Genomic DNA, 14,840 nt, shown 5'->3' with positions numbered 1-14,840 from the left:
TCCTGTCTCAGCCTCCTGAGTAGCTGGGATTACAGGCACGCACCACCATGCCCAGCTAATTTTTTGTATTTTTAGTAGAGACGGGGTTTCACCATGTTGACCAGGATGGCCTCGATCTCTTGACCTCGTGATCCACCCGTCTCGGCCTCCCAAAGTGCTGGGATTACAGGCGTGAGCCACCGCGCCCGGCGCGATCAAGTTAGTCTTATGGGAAAATTTGCCTCAGTTTATTGTTTTGAATGTAAGGTGGCTTTATAGTTAGCTATAAATATAAGAGCAAGATGAATTTTATTAAAAAATATGTTGATGTGCTCTTAGCTATAGCTTTTCTGAGGAGAAGGGAGGTGACAGACCCCAAATAACTGATTGCTCATTTTTTCTTATCATGATTTTGGAAGGAAAAGACTTTGCTTTTCCATGTGACATTAGTAATATTGTAGGACTTAGAAAACTGAACTTAAAGTGAGATGCTGCTTATGCACTGGTTAACTTTGGAATTGTGCAAAAAGATATATTAGAGCTATTCCACAGAGAGTAATCAGTGAATAAATAAACTAGGAAAAAAATGGGGATTAGCTAAATGTAGAGGCTTTCAGTGTTTGTTTTGTGATTGTTCTGTATTTATCAAGCCTTGTTGATTTTTTGTAACGTGAAGTGAACTGGAGAATTTTGTTTTCCCATTGACAAGATGCTCTGCTGCCTCTTGATCTCTGGTTCTCTTTGATTGAGATCCTGTAGTTTCTTGCTGGTTTACTTTGATGATTCTATCTACTTCATTCTTAGATTCTCTGGTTATGATCTTATAAACAGTGTCATTCATGACTAAAACAAATGTATTCTGGACAAAATAGGCTTTACTTTTTATTCTGAACTGCTAATAATTTTCAAGCATAGAAATCTTCAATCACAATGCCAAAAGTCTATAGCTACCTCCTGTAGCTTTTAAACAATCTCTATTATACACCATAGGCAACTCAATGTTTTCTTCTAACAATAAATTTCAAGCAGTTAAAATTTCCTCGACTAGCCGAAAACTACCAGTATTTCGAGTTTTTTAAAAGCACTTTTTCTGGCATCAAATCTTGGATGCATCAAATCATAGAAAGCCCTTTGGCAGTAAGAGCTGCTTCCACCTGTGGAATCTTTATTATGATTTCTTAAGAGGAAGATTGATTTAATTATCAGTGTTGACAAAGTAAGTGGTGAAGCTTTTGTTTTTAGTTTGGTCATGGTGTGCACAATGTCTGAGCCCTGTAGCCTTGAAAGTGCTCTTGTCTGTCAAGACAGCCCTGGAGAAGATTAAGTGGATACCATTTGGCTGCTGTTTTTGGAAAGACAGCAAGGCATGAGATGCTTACTTGAATGCAGAGCAATAAACTACAAACTGCCTTTTAGAAATTTTATTGTGAAGTTTATATTTCATTTTATTACCTGATTTTAAGAATTGAAAAGTAAATAGCCCTAATAACAGTTTTGATTTTAATATATAATAAATAGTTTAGTTACCATACAATTGAAGGGTATTATCATTCAACACAATCATGAAATATAGTTTCTCTTTCAGGTTCATCATGGCATGAACCTGAAAACTTAATTATTTTCCCCAATAAATTAGTAATTTAAAGCTCTTTGCCTTTCTAAAATGTCACTGCATTGCATAATATTGCAGGGATGACAATTAAAGATAGCTTGACCAGGAGGTATTAAATGCTAAATGTTATGTGAAGCATGTTTAAGATGTTCTGCTTTGTAAAAATCTTTGATAGGGAGTCGCTGTCTTTATTTATGTCAATCATTTATTCTTCTGTTCTGTCCTACGCTTCTTTTTATCTAGTCATTTTCAAGAAACACTGATGCCTGCTTATGATCTCTAACTATTTAAATTAGACTCTCTGAGCATGAAAAGGTGCTGGGCCAAGGTCTAGGAAAAAAAACCCTAAGGAAGGAATGACTCTTGCTTGTATGAGGCACAGCAAGAAGATTTATGTGAATGGAATGGATGGGGCGGGGTCAGGGGTGGGAGAGAAGAGAGAGAGAAAGAAAGAGAAAAAGAGAACAAGGGCCAGTTTATGTAAGACCTATTTGTCTATAAGTGTTGGCAGAAACAATGAAATGATTTTTGTGCTTGGAAATGATGTGATATAATTTGCATAAAAAGATCATTGAGACTTTATCATTACAGAAAAAATACAGAGGACATCCTTGGAAATAGCACATTTGATGTTTGTTGTGATTTGTCAGGTGTTCACATCTAAGCCAAATTGAGGTAATTCTGTTTGTCAGATTAATTGTATGAGAAGAAAAATGTGTTGGGGGAAATTGACACTTCTCTATTCAGCTTTTAGGGACCTGTTTTAGAAAGCAACTTAATGCCTACCATGCCTTTGATGTTTATGGTGATAATTATCCTGTTCTAATGGAGATGAAGCACACTTCTTTTACAAAAATATATATGTCATTTATATTCAATAATTTTTTTTCTTAATTCAAAGGGATTTTGAACAAAATCTAGTTTCCATCATGATTGCCTTCCTTTCCAAATTTAATTCTATTTCCTTCTTATTGACAAAATTTTCTTTGTAAATACTGAGATTTATTGTTGCTCAATTTCAAAAAGTAAGAATTATTTCAAGGCATCTTTATGACTCTGGTTTAAGGTGCTCATGACTACTTGCATGTCATGTACTCCTACATTTCAGTCACGAGCTCAGTTGTAACAATTGACTCATTTTCTGGAAATAAAATTGTTAATGGTGAAACTATATCTCATCATTTTTCTGAGAGCATTACAAACAAAACTCTGGAAATATTCCATGTAAAAGTGTTTCCTTGTGAGATTAAATAAGGAATTATGTTACATTCTGCTTTTGGAGCTTTAAAATAAACATTAATGCATTAAAAATATGAGAAATACCATTATAAAATTGTTTAAATATATTTAGTCCTATGGAACCATTTTTTGTGTGTGTATAAAACACCTCATACGTTTCATAGAACTAGTGTTTCTCAGAACTCTTTTTGGAAATGTTTTTCTACATATATAACTCACTTTTATTTCTGCAGGTGATATTATTGATGATGCCTTGCTCACCTGCACATGTTTATAAGCAAAACAAAACAGTGGAAGACTTATGATTCTTTTTGACACTGAACAGATGTGAAGTTTATTCTCTTATTAGTGCCTGCAGGATGTACAGGTAAACCTGTTAAAGGTTTGTTGCTTATTCTTCTAAAGTCTTAAATTTAAGTTTACAAATAACCCCAGCTTTTTCACAAATGAATAACTATGTTCCTCTTAGCCATATGCCAAGATATTAGATGTATATGTTTCTTTAACAAGCCTCTGAATGTTAATGGGTGTAGATCCTTTCCATTTTTTCACCCGTTATCTGACTTAGAAGGCTGATGGAGCATGCTGGCCAAGAGAGTAAAACATTGTTTGATCCTTTCAATGCACACATTGGCTTTCCTACCAAACGTGTAACAACAGAAACATTTGGAGATCTACCACATCTTACTTCTAACCAGTGAAGGAGAACAGAATGTAGAAAAGAAAAAAGATCCTTAATAGGAGGTTGGTTCTAATTTTTTAAAAAAGAAAAAAATATGAATTGTAAAGAAAGGTAGATGAAGTAGCTAAGTGACTGGAAAGACTTCCTGCAGTTAATTTCCTAGGAGTTATGAAAATATTAAGGTTTGAAAAATGACAACTTTCTCAATTTTTATTATCTCTTAAATTAACATAATTGCCTGCTTTTTCTTCTAGAAAACACTTGTGCTTTTCAAGTGTATTTGTAAGAATTTAAAGTCATAATATCTAACTGCCTTTGGTAACTTTGAGGGTTCATTTTTACACCTTTGAATAATTATAGTATATCTCTGTGTGTGATGTTTTCAGTCTATAGATGATAACTTGGTGTGCCTGTGGACTTGTAGATGCTTTGCAATAATTTGTAGCCCTTAGAGTCCAGTGGATTGGCACTATCAAAAGCAATGGTTATGCATCAGGAAGTAGTTGACTAGAGTATAGTTTAGATATTTGCAGGGACCTTATTATGGAGGAGTGTAAAATTTATCCTGAAAATTCCAAGGAAGCATTGCAGGATGGCAGATAGGTGGGTGGCAGAATCAAGATTTGCAGTTATGAGCTGTCACTGCCAGACAGCAGAGCAAAGGCTGGGGAAAACAGTGTAGGAATGGAGAGTTAGTCCAATTTTAAAGGCAACGGATTATTAGCCTCTGATACTAATAGAAAGGAAGAAGGTATATATTTCAATGCTCTTTTGAAAGCAAAGTATCAGGTCAGAGCAAAAGTAATTGTGGTTTTCATCATAGTACATAAGATTTGATGACAGGATGTAGAGTTGAAAGGAAGAAATACTGTATAACTTGAAGAACTGACATTTGCAAGGTAAGAAATTTGAAAGAGGAGCAGCATTAGCAGTCATGAAGATAAGGGCTTATTTGGATGTATCTAATTTGTGGCAGCTTTAAGAGCTAACTGGTGGCAGTAATCTCTGCTGATCATACTTCATGTGCTTGTGTGTTACATCAGATTTTATAGATTATGTTCTATTAAACTTACTAGACCTAACATTACAGGTTTTTAAAAGGTATATTAATATCTTCAGTTTACATGCAGTACACTTAATGCGTGTTATTGCTAATTCATCTATCATCTATCTTATTTAGAACTTGCTGACCTCCCTCTGTGCTTCTCAGAATTATTTGTGATAGGTAAATAACTAAATTTTTGTGGATTTCGATTTGATCATCTTGCTCAAGCAATAGGCATCCCTTTTGCAAATAAGTGCCTGCAAATCCCTGGGAAATCCCTTTTGGCTTTCCATGTGGGTGTTTGCATTTCTGTTACATGGAGGATCCCTGAAAGCACTTGTTGATCCTCAGAGTTACTGGATTACTTATAGGTGAAAGGATGTCTGTGGAGAGAATTCACAGTGGAAAGTGAGGATTTTAAATTCCATAAAATAATGGAATTTAAACTCACGGTAGTGGGTTCTCAGCCTTCCCATCTATGTACTAATAAAGCCCAACTAATTTGGAACATCCTGTCTTAAGGGAAATAAGAAGAGGGAGCTATAAGGTAGACCATAACCTCAAAGGAGAGCAGCTATGGAGCATTATCACTTTGTCTTTCCCCCTGATTCTTTTTTTCTTTCTCTGGGGAGGGAGATGCTAGTCATGTATTCCATGGTTTGTGGTTTTCTGCAAAGAGGGGACATTAGAATCTCATTCTGAATGTCATTCATAATTTTTGTTGATATGCTACAGTTTAGATCATGTGATATGTATATGTGTATTTATACATATATCATATATACATATATGACCCACGTATCTTTGTATACACAGACACACACAGATACACACACACAGACACACACACACACACACACACACACACACACATATTTGAGTCAATTTATTTTAACATCCACCACTGGAGTGGTTGAATAATATTTGAAGGACTTTATTCAGTAATCTAAGTCCCAGAGGCAGCTGGGGCAAGATTTCAAATTGCTGTTTACATCTGTACCAGTGGGCTAATTAGCACAAAATGTATTAGTAATAGTGTTTTCCAGATGAAACAAGTGGTGTTCATTATATGCAGCTGGCTAGAAATATTGTTTGGAAACCTCTGCCTTGCCAGCTGTGTGCTGATATAGCAATACACATGGTCCTATACTGCAGCTCTGCCATTTCCTTAATGGAAAATCTGTCTTGGGATCTTTTACTGGATTGACTGGGAAGGTGAATCTTGTAGGGGATGCAATTTTATTTATCTCGGAGATCACCATTCATATAAGGGGCTTTTGAAGTGATAGATCGGGGACTTCACAGAGCTTACTGAAACAGTATGTACGACTGTTTTAGTGCCTGATGGCTAATAAATATTTGCTTATGAGGCAGAATTTTGTTTGTGCCTTATTTTGTTGTGAAATATACCTGGTTGTCAGGTTGGTTATGAGGAAGCATAAAATTCTTGAATGCTACCAGTATTATTAGAAGGAACCTGATAATTGTTGATTGAACATTGGTTTGGGTCTTGTTGCAAGTTTTCTGGGAAGGAATGTCTGCAACATTGTCTAAGGGTCACCGGACTTTGGAAAGAATGAATTAAGAGAGGGTAGGGTGTCAAGAAAGGCACGATAAAGATAGTCCGGGCCTGATTTGTAAGCAGACTCTAGTTGGCCCTGCAGGAACCTGCTTCCTATGTTATGAGACATGTAGAGATTGCCCAAAGAGGTGAGACAAAGGAAGCAGCACTGCTCTTGGAATCTCTAAGGTCAGAAGACCATGAAGTGGACAGTATGGTACATGGGCACTTGAAGACCATGAATGTGCTGCAGAAAAGATGCCATCTGTGCAGACCTAGAGAAAACAAGTGGCCAGAACATTAGTAGGTTAATATCATACCAATGCCAGGACCAGATCAAATGATGATGGGAACAACATGTCCAGCAGGGAAATACATGATCAAGACCAGCTATCTAACTTTTCTGCTCAGCTGAAGGACATTCCTCAGGTTATCCAACTTTCTGTGACACCTCCAGCAGCCAGAGCAGGCCAACCAAGAAAAGACAGCATAGGAGAAGGGGGAATGGAGGCAAAAGAAGGGCCTGTAAAGGAGGAAAGGCAACTCTGAGTTAGAAATTTTGTGCTGAACAGTGACTGAGATTTGAAAAAGAAAACAAAAAGCCCCCAAACACCCCATGAAAACAGAAAACAAGGAACGGTTTACATGGCAAAACTACTGGACTAAGAATACCAGAAAGGCTGAATTATTTTCCCTGGACAGATTGAGGTTTATGAAGTTCATGACATTATGTGCAATTCAAGAGAAAAAAATGAGCTTCATGTCACATGTGTTAAGTGTACATATTTCTGTGTTAACTCCCCACTATGCATCTATTGCATCTGAACTAGCCCTCTTTTCTTTCTCCCTCACCATTTGACTCATTTGCATATCTCTCTGTCTACAGTTACTTGGGCGTTTTGTATTTTAACTTGTAGGGCATTTTTCAATTTCTTAAATCCTTGCATCCTCCACTCAAGAAAATGTGGCGTATGCTCCTTAACTTATATTTTGATATAACATTTCAGATACTTTCTCTATGTTGGGCAATAGATATAAGCGCACATATTTTTATTTGTTGTAATAACAAATGGATGTTTTTACCTTTATGTGTAGTTAAATTTTTGTTTATATGGGCAGATAAATAGGACACAAATTCCTTGAGGGCAGAAAATCTGTCTTGTTCATTGTTGTGTCACTACCATACAGCCATATCTCTGACATTCAATAAGTATTGTTTAAATGAATACATTTAAGTTACTGGAATAATGTCCCACTGTTTATAGTTTTTCTCATATCTTAGTATTTGTGTCTGTGTGGACTGGTCATGATGGTTAGCAGAGCAGGCCAGGTGCTGGAGATGTTGTCTCAGCTGCAGGGCAGACAGTTGAGCTCCAGTGGATAAATAGAAGCAGCATGATGTCCAAGGTTACCAGAGACTACCTCCAGGTGCTTTGGAGGAAACAGATTAGCTCCAGGAGTCCCTGATGGCGCAATAGAGAGCTGTAGCTTGTGGGCATGGCATAGCAATGGAGAATCAGATGGTATTTAATATGTAGACACCTGGGGCTATAACAGGTGTTCTTTTTGAAGTCTAGGTTTGTCATGCCAGTGAGTGGGATTTGTTTGTTAAGTTTCAGTTCCTGGAGTGACGGTGTGACAAAAGTACATTAAGATTCTAGGAACTCTGAAACAGGTATCAAGGTATAAATAGTTAAATATTGAGGCCCAAGGAGGGATACACAATAGGAAAGTGGGTATCTATGCCCTCTTAACGGAATGGGTAGCTTCCAAGAGGGAGGAGGCTGTGACTCTGGATCCAGCCATCAGCACTGTCATTTAGCCTGCCAGAAAAGTGATCAGTATCATTGAATGAGGAATGAAAAAGCCTAGCTGCTCCCTTCCCTGAAGTGTTTTGACAGATCCCCATATAAGCCTTAGATGATCTAGTCTTAGCTCAGATGCCTACTCTCCTATCTTCAGCGGGGAAAGGCTTATGTTGATTGCCTCAAGGTAGGGTTATTCTTCCAGCAGGAGAATGGGAGAGGACACTCATGGATGAGATTTATAGGCATGGCAGGCATTTTGATAGCACACAGATGGCCAGTGTGAGCATAGTGAGAAATTTCCTGTCCCAAATACACTGGTTGGACAATCTATGGCACCTACCCCAGGAACCTGCTTTTAGTTGACCATATTTTATTGTTTATCTTTGTTTTGTTTTCAGTAAAACAATCATTGAATGAGAAATAACTATTCCTCCCTGAGTTTTTGAGACTTTCTTTGGATGTCATTGCATATTTTACTTATTGCCCTCCTCATTTAATTCACAAATATTTCTTACAAATTATTGTCATTTATCGCTTTATGGGCTATTTCAATCCATAGATGGGACTTCAAATCCATAGATGGCACTTATACAGGGAATTGAACTTACTTGTTGACATCTGTAAGTATTTGAGGCTATTTCAGTTTTAAAACTTATAAAGATTGCATCTCAGAGTGTAGTCTCTGTCTTGAATAAATTGCTCCTCTGCAAAGTCCTTGAGCTAGCACTCAGAGATTACACATGTAACATTGGCCAAAAGCACAGTTAGCATTTCTTAAATTTGAGGGGAGGTTACCTTTAAGTGAATATACTTTCAAATGTATGTGCTACTTTAACTGTGTGTGTGTGTGTGTGTGTGTGTGTGTGTGTGTGTGTGTGTGTGTTTGTGTGTGTGTGATTGTTGGTTTGATTTTTGGCAGGGTGGAGCTTAGTGACCTATTGATAAGATTTTTCTCCTTTCTTTAACACTTTCTGTTCTTCACCCAAATTCCTCCTAAACATTTTTTGAGCATTTGCTATGTCCCAGGCACAAAGAAAATGATGCAGTTTTCGTCTAATTCAGACATACAATGAGTCTGTGATTGCTGTACTTAATAATTCAGCTGACAAGATGTAAGTAGTTTGAATACTATGGTTCCCTTGATTAGGCAGCAGTTTTTATTCATTTGTACAAACATCAGTATTCTTCCAAATTTCACAGTGTATGATTTCTTCTGTAGTCAGGTTTCTTGGCAGCTATTAATAGAAAACAATAAACATCATTATTTCATTTGGCAATAAACAATTCATAACTTAGAATGGTTTTCTAATAAAAACACACTCTACAATGAATGAGTTTTTCTTTTTCAGCACTATCAATAAAAACTTACAGTTCCCTAAAAAAAAAAGGTGAAATCAAATGATAAATAGTCCACAGGATTTTAGCATGCAAACTAGATGTGTTATCCTCCATTTGTACGAAGGAAATAAGAGAGTTGAGATTCTTGAGTCCTGACCTTGGGTGTGGTGCTACTAACTCATCTTTCAACATTGACTTTCTCTTTGGTAAAAGAAGGAAAGCACAACACTATATATGAGACAGAGTTTTTTGCAAAATAAAATGTCATTATATCATTGAAAGCATTTTAAAAAATTAAAATAAAATTATAAATTCATGATCAGAAGCTTACCTAATTTGTACTGATTACTATTTAGAAATTAAGAATTAAGTTAATCAAACATTTAATAGACTGACACCTATTATAACATTATGATGACAAGTTGTTATAATTTATTTACTTGTCTGTGTACTCTACTGGATTAGAAACTAAATTTCTTCATCTGTTTTCCTTGTCCACAATACAATGCATAGCATTGAGCATGTGTTCAATACATGTGTATTGAATGAATACAGCTGGAGAAGAAATAAAGGGGAATCTTTACAATATCATAGTCTGATTATTATATACTACTGAACGAGCTTTCAGTCAGACTTCAGAGACAAAGGTACATCACTGATTTCCCAGTGCCACAAATCATGAGACTGGAAGACTTTTGTTCCTTTAATTTCACTTGTTGTTGTTGCTGTGAATGGTTACAGCAAAACACAGAGAGGCTATGTTCCTGGCAGTATGACTGTCATTAGCTGTATATTAAGTTGTCTTCATTGAGAGAATGTACTGACTTCAATTTAAGTGTTTTCATGAATGGCAGAGATGAAGACTGGTTTGCTACTTGTATCTAGTTCTCCAGAGGACTGACCTCCTATGGATAATACTAGTACTTTCTACTTACTAATAGATTCAGAGCATTAGGAAGACCCCTCTTTGATCATTTACTTCTTTTAACGACACACAGCTTGGAAATTAGATGTCCTTAATGTTAAATAATCTTCTGTTTCCTATGTTAAAATGTCTTGGTGAAAGTTGACATGCAAGTGCATACTCTGACATCACTTGTGGGAAAAAGAAAATTTAATTGTAAATTTTGCCTTTTCAGCATGTCATAACTTCTCCTGGAATGTGTAACATGACCTCATATTTGTATTGTACTTATAGTTTTGAATGTCCTTTTGTACATGAACTCCTTTGAAAATACTCCAGGAGAGAGGGATAATAGATATTATTAGCATCATGTTGCACGTGCTCTATAGATTATTTTGACCTAACCTCCATGTGACATATGTAATTGCTAAATGAAATTAGACTTGACCTTTTCATATTGATATTTCTGCCCCTTTTATTTTTCTGATAAATCTGTGAACAAAGAAGATACTTGCTCTACACTAAACTGTATCATTGGGTGTTGGTAGACTGACCTCAAATGAGATGATTGCAATCTTCTCTGCTCATAGATAGGAAACTATCTTCAGGTATCACAGAATAAATGATAGATAACTGAAAAGGTCAGAGATATTTTTAAAGTTCTGTTAGGAGAGAAAAAAATTCCCTTCTAAGTTTTATCCTTCTGTCTTACAACAGGCTGAAGAGCAAGATGTCCTTAGCTTGGGTAGATATAATACAATGCTTGTTCATTACAAGTATTTTTATAGTCATTTATAGCATAGTCTATTTTATGGAGCTGGGGAAGGGAATTATTAAAATATATATTTATAGTGCATGGCCACTTTCTTAAGTAGCTATAGTTCATTGAATTCTGTTTGAAGTGGAAATTAAGCTCTAACAGAGAGAGGAAACACGAAGAAGAGCATTCTAGAGAGGGATCAAATACCTTCAGTGGCAATCAGATTGAAATAGTGTAGTAAAGTTAAACCAATTTAAGAGAAAAGAAAAGTAGCCATAATATTTTCTGAGGGAACAATGAAGAAACATAAGCTACAATAAGATAAACTTTTATTTATTTAATAGTTGATATTTAGAAATACATTTTTGTATTTTTTATGATATTTTGTGATGCTATCACGTATACCAGCATCCAGCCTTCAATACTGAAATTGTAGACCCAGGTGTCTGATATGTCTTAAGTTTCTTATAAAATAAAGTTGGATTTACTTTTCCAGTCCATAAACACTGATTGTTCATTTGGATTTTTTAATTTTTATTTTTGACAGGCTATTCAGATATCACATAGTAGATGTCGAATTCTTAGGCAGTGAAAAGCAATAAAATGTTCAGGTATAAAAGCAGATAATTACTCTAGAAATTTATTTGACCAGTTATTAAGACACAAAGGATTAACTTAGCTATTGTCTTTGGGAAGCGCTTCAAAGAAATAAGAAAATACCTTGTTGGGGTAGAATTGAATTGGAATCATACTATTAAGCTTCCAGTGATTTCTTTATTTGCTTGCAGTGTAAAATATGTCATTAATTTATCTGGAAAATTTTAAAGTATATAAACATAATTAAAGTGTGTATAATAATTCTTACTGAAGGCTCATCTGAAATTCCATGTTTCTTTTTAGCTTCTCATAATGAAAAAAAGTCTTCAAAACACCAAAACTGTATCTGTATAATTTTATAGAAAACTTTTATTTCTTTTGAAATATCAGTCAATCATTTTGGCCCATTATTGCTTACTAATATTAGTTCGATTGGGAGAAGCCATAGAAAAATTCAGTAAAATGTGTAGTATACATTAGTAAATAATATATACACTTAAGAGTAATTATTTGTTTATACTTGACAGAAAACAAATTAAAACTCAGTTAAGCAAAACAATATACATTGGTTATTCTAGTAGAAAGTTCTAGAGTAGTCCTTCAGGCCTGACTGAATCCAGGCAGTTAAATATTTATTTCCCTGTCATAGCTCTGTTTTCCACTGAATTCAATAGGTTTTAGGGCAAGAAACATGAGGTCAAAATAGCCACCAGGTTTCAGTCCTTCAGTTAATCAATTCAAGTGGAAAGAGATAGTTTTTTTCTAGTTTTTAAAAAAGGTGCTGATTTTATTTTCTTTATTTTAACTTAGTCCACATTTCCACTCATAAGTGAATAGTTATGATTAGGAACATGGCGCTGCCATTGACCTAGAACTACGACTAAGATCACCCTTAGCCAAACATAACTACCAGGAAAGAGGAAAAAAAAAATGTAAGTCTGGAAAGGAAACTCAGTGTGCTATTAGCAGAATATTTTGGTGGAGGGGAGGGTGTTGGGCGGAGACAGGAAAGCACAGTGTATATATATACTAAATTAAAAGCAGGGTGAAAAACACACTGTTATGTGAAAATGCTACTGAACAAAAGAACAAAAATTTAAATGGTATAATAACATTTGATATTAGAGTAACATAAGGAACAATCACAAAATATTGATATGGAAAATGTTCGATTGCTGACGAAGAGCCTTCAGACATAACCAATCATCATATAAAATACCTGCGATGCCTGCATCTCTGAGACTGTTTTCCTCATCTGTAAAACAATTATTATTATATGGCTAACAGCAGATGAATTTGTATATGTTTTTGTGCTTGATTATATTGGTACAGAAGGTATTACAGATTTTACTGAACAGTGAAATTATGAGTGAAATTATATCCAATTATGGTGATATTACAATTAATGTAGAATAGAGACAAGGATTAGTAAAGTTACTGACCTCCGCATCCTGCAACTGTGGGAAATTGGAAGACTGAATAACAGCTAACTGAAATTTGCCTTTAAATATATTATACACTCTATGGATATTAATATGAACAAAATTAAACTCCATAGGACTGGAAAAATTAAACTAATGACTTTTTATGTAATCCAAGTTAATGAATGTTTTCTGGCCCAACTTTTCATTAAGAAATTAACCACAGTTTCTAATTTCCTTCATTCCAACAGCTTCCATTGTGTGACTGTTTACAAAAGTGCTTAATAAGAGCCCTTAATGAAGACTTACTCTCTTCTCATTAATACTGAAATACATTTACATAGTTTTACAGCTTTTGGTAGTAATAGGTAGTCTTAAAAATTAATGGTGGCTGTTTGAATACGTGTTGTATAAACATTTTCTTTAATCATATGAATATTTCTAATGTATTAATATACTATAGAAAAGAATAGAGAATCATAATTTTATCTTCTAAATGAAAGAAGGAAGGCAGGGGCTTAAAATATGGGGAATATTTGGGAAAAATTCTATTTCTATCGATCTTGGCACTGAAATCCGTATTTGCAGTATTTTACAAATATGTTTGCTCCCCTGTATCCTCAGGGGATTGATTCCAGGGCTGCCAGTGGATTCCAAATCTTTGCATACCCAAGTAAGGCTGCAGTCAGCCATGAGGAACCCATATATATGAAAAGCCAGCCCTCCATATCCATAGGTTTCATATTCTATGAATACCAGTATTTTCCATTCGAATTTGGTTGCAGTTGCAGAACCCGTGGGTCTGGAGGCCCAACTGTATTTATTGAAAAAGAATCCACCTGGCAGTGGACCAACCCATGCAGTTCAAACCTGTGTTGTTCAAGGGTCCACTGTAATCCTAGTGTTAAATGATAAACTAAATGCAAAGATGATTAATCCCCAAAATTAAACATAATTAAATCTATGAAACACATTAGACAAATACAATTTTAATAATTAATTAAATAAACTTTAAAAAACACCTGTGATAATGACTTACTTGCTTTAATGCCTTTGTATCAATTCATAGCTAAGGTCTTAGCTGTAAGATTTAGCAATTTATATTACATTATTTTATGGACAAAATACATAACAATGATGTTAAGGGAAACTAAAATAAAAACCAAACTTTCCTAATCTGATGATGGAATTGAGTGAATGGTTGGTTATCTGTCAGAAGAGCAACCAAGATCAAGGAACAAAAATTTCAAAGGCCATAACCCAGAATGTTTTTATTAAAACCTCAGAAAACCTCACTGAAATACCACAAAATTAAAAACACACCAAAAGGAAAATAGAAATTATAAAATAAGCATTCAACAAAATAAACATATAAACTTATTCCTAACTTGCAGTTAAAGAAGTATACATTTTAGAAAAAGGGACAAAATTTGCCAAATTGTAAAAGATTAAAAAGATCACTGCTGGCAAGTGTGGTTTAAATTTAACATTGTCATATGTTATTAGTGGAACTCCATGTTGACATATATTTCCAGAAAATAATTTGATATGCATTAAAATTCTTAAAAGATCAAATACTTTTTGACAGGATTTTCACTTTTATGAAGCCACAATAAAGAAATAATTTGGGCCAGGTGTGGTGGCTCATGCCTGTAATCCCAGCACTTTGGGAGGCCAAGTCGGGCAGATCACGAGGTCAGGAGTTCGAGACCAGCGGCTAAGGCAGTGAAATGCCATCTCTACTAAAAATACAAAAATTAGCTGGGTATGGTGGTGCATGCCTGTAGTCTCAGCTACTTGGGAGGCTAAGGCAGGAAAATCGCTTGAACCTGTGAGGCGGAGGTTATGGTGAGCCAAGACTACATCATTGCATGCCAGCCTGGGCAATAGCACA

General features: G+C 35.2%; 1 protein-coding gene across 20 annotated transcripts in view; it reads left to right on the top strand.

The window, feature by feature from the left end:
* The window catches only part of GULP1 (GULP PTB domain containing engulfment adaptor 1), a 288,807-nt gene that overhangs the window by 65,818 nt on the left and 208,149 nt on the right, over positions 1-14,840 (top strand). For 3 of the 20 annotated variants that reach the window (XM_037744467.1, XM_037744469.1, XM_037744468.1), the window contains exon 2: positions 3,064-3,197. The exons of 15 other annotated variants lie outside the window; for them this stretch is intronic. The gene's annotated coding sequence lies outside the window, so the exon portion shown is untranslated. Of the gene's footprint in view, positions 1-3,063; positions 3,198-3,473; positions 3,575-7,533; positions 7,547-14,840 lie in introns of those variants that run through there. 2 more of the 20 variants (XM_037744471.1, XM_037744473.1) reach the window with 2 other exon arrangements.

Source organism: Cebus imitator, unplaced genomic scaffold, assembly GCF_001604975.1.
Source record: "Cebus imitator isolate Cc_AM_T3 unplaced genomic scaffold, Cebus_imitator-1.0 Scaffold176, whole genome shotgun sequence".
NCBI classification, from domain to species: domain Eukaryota; kingdom Metazoa; phylum Chordata; class Mammalia; order Primates; family Cebidae; genus Cebus; species Cebus imitator.
Note: the sequence above shows the minus strand (reverse complement) of the source record. Positions and strands in the feature narration are given on the sequence as shown.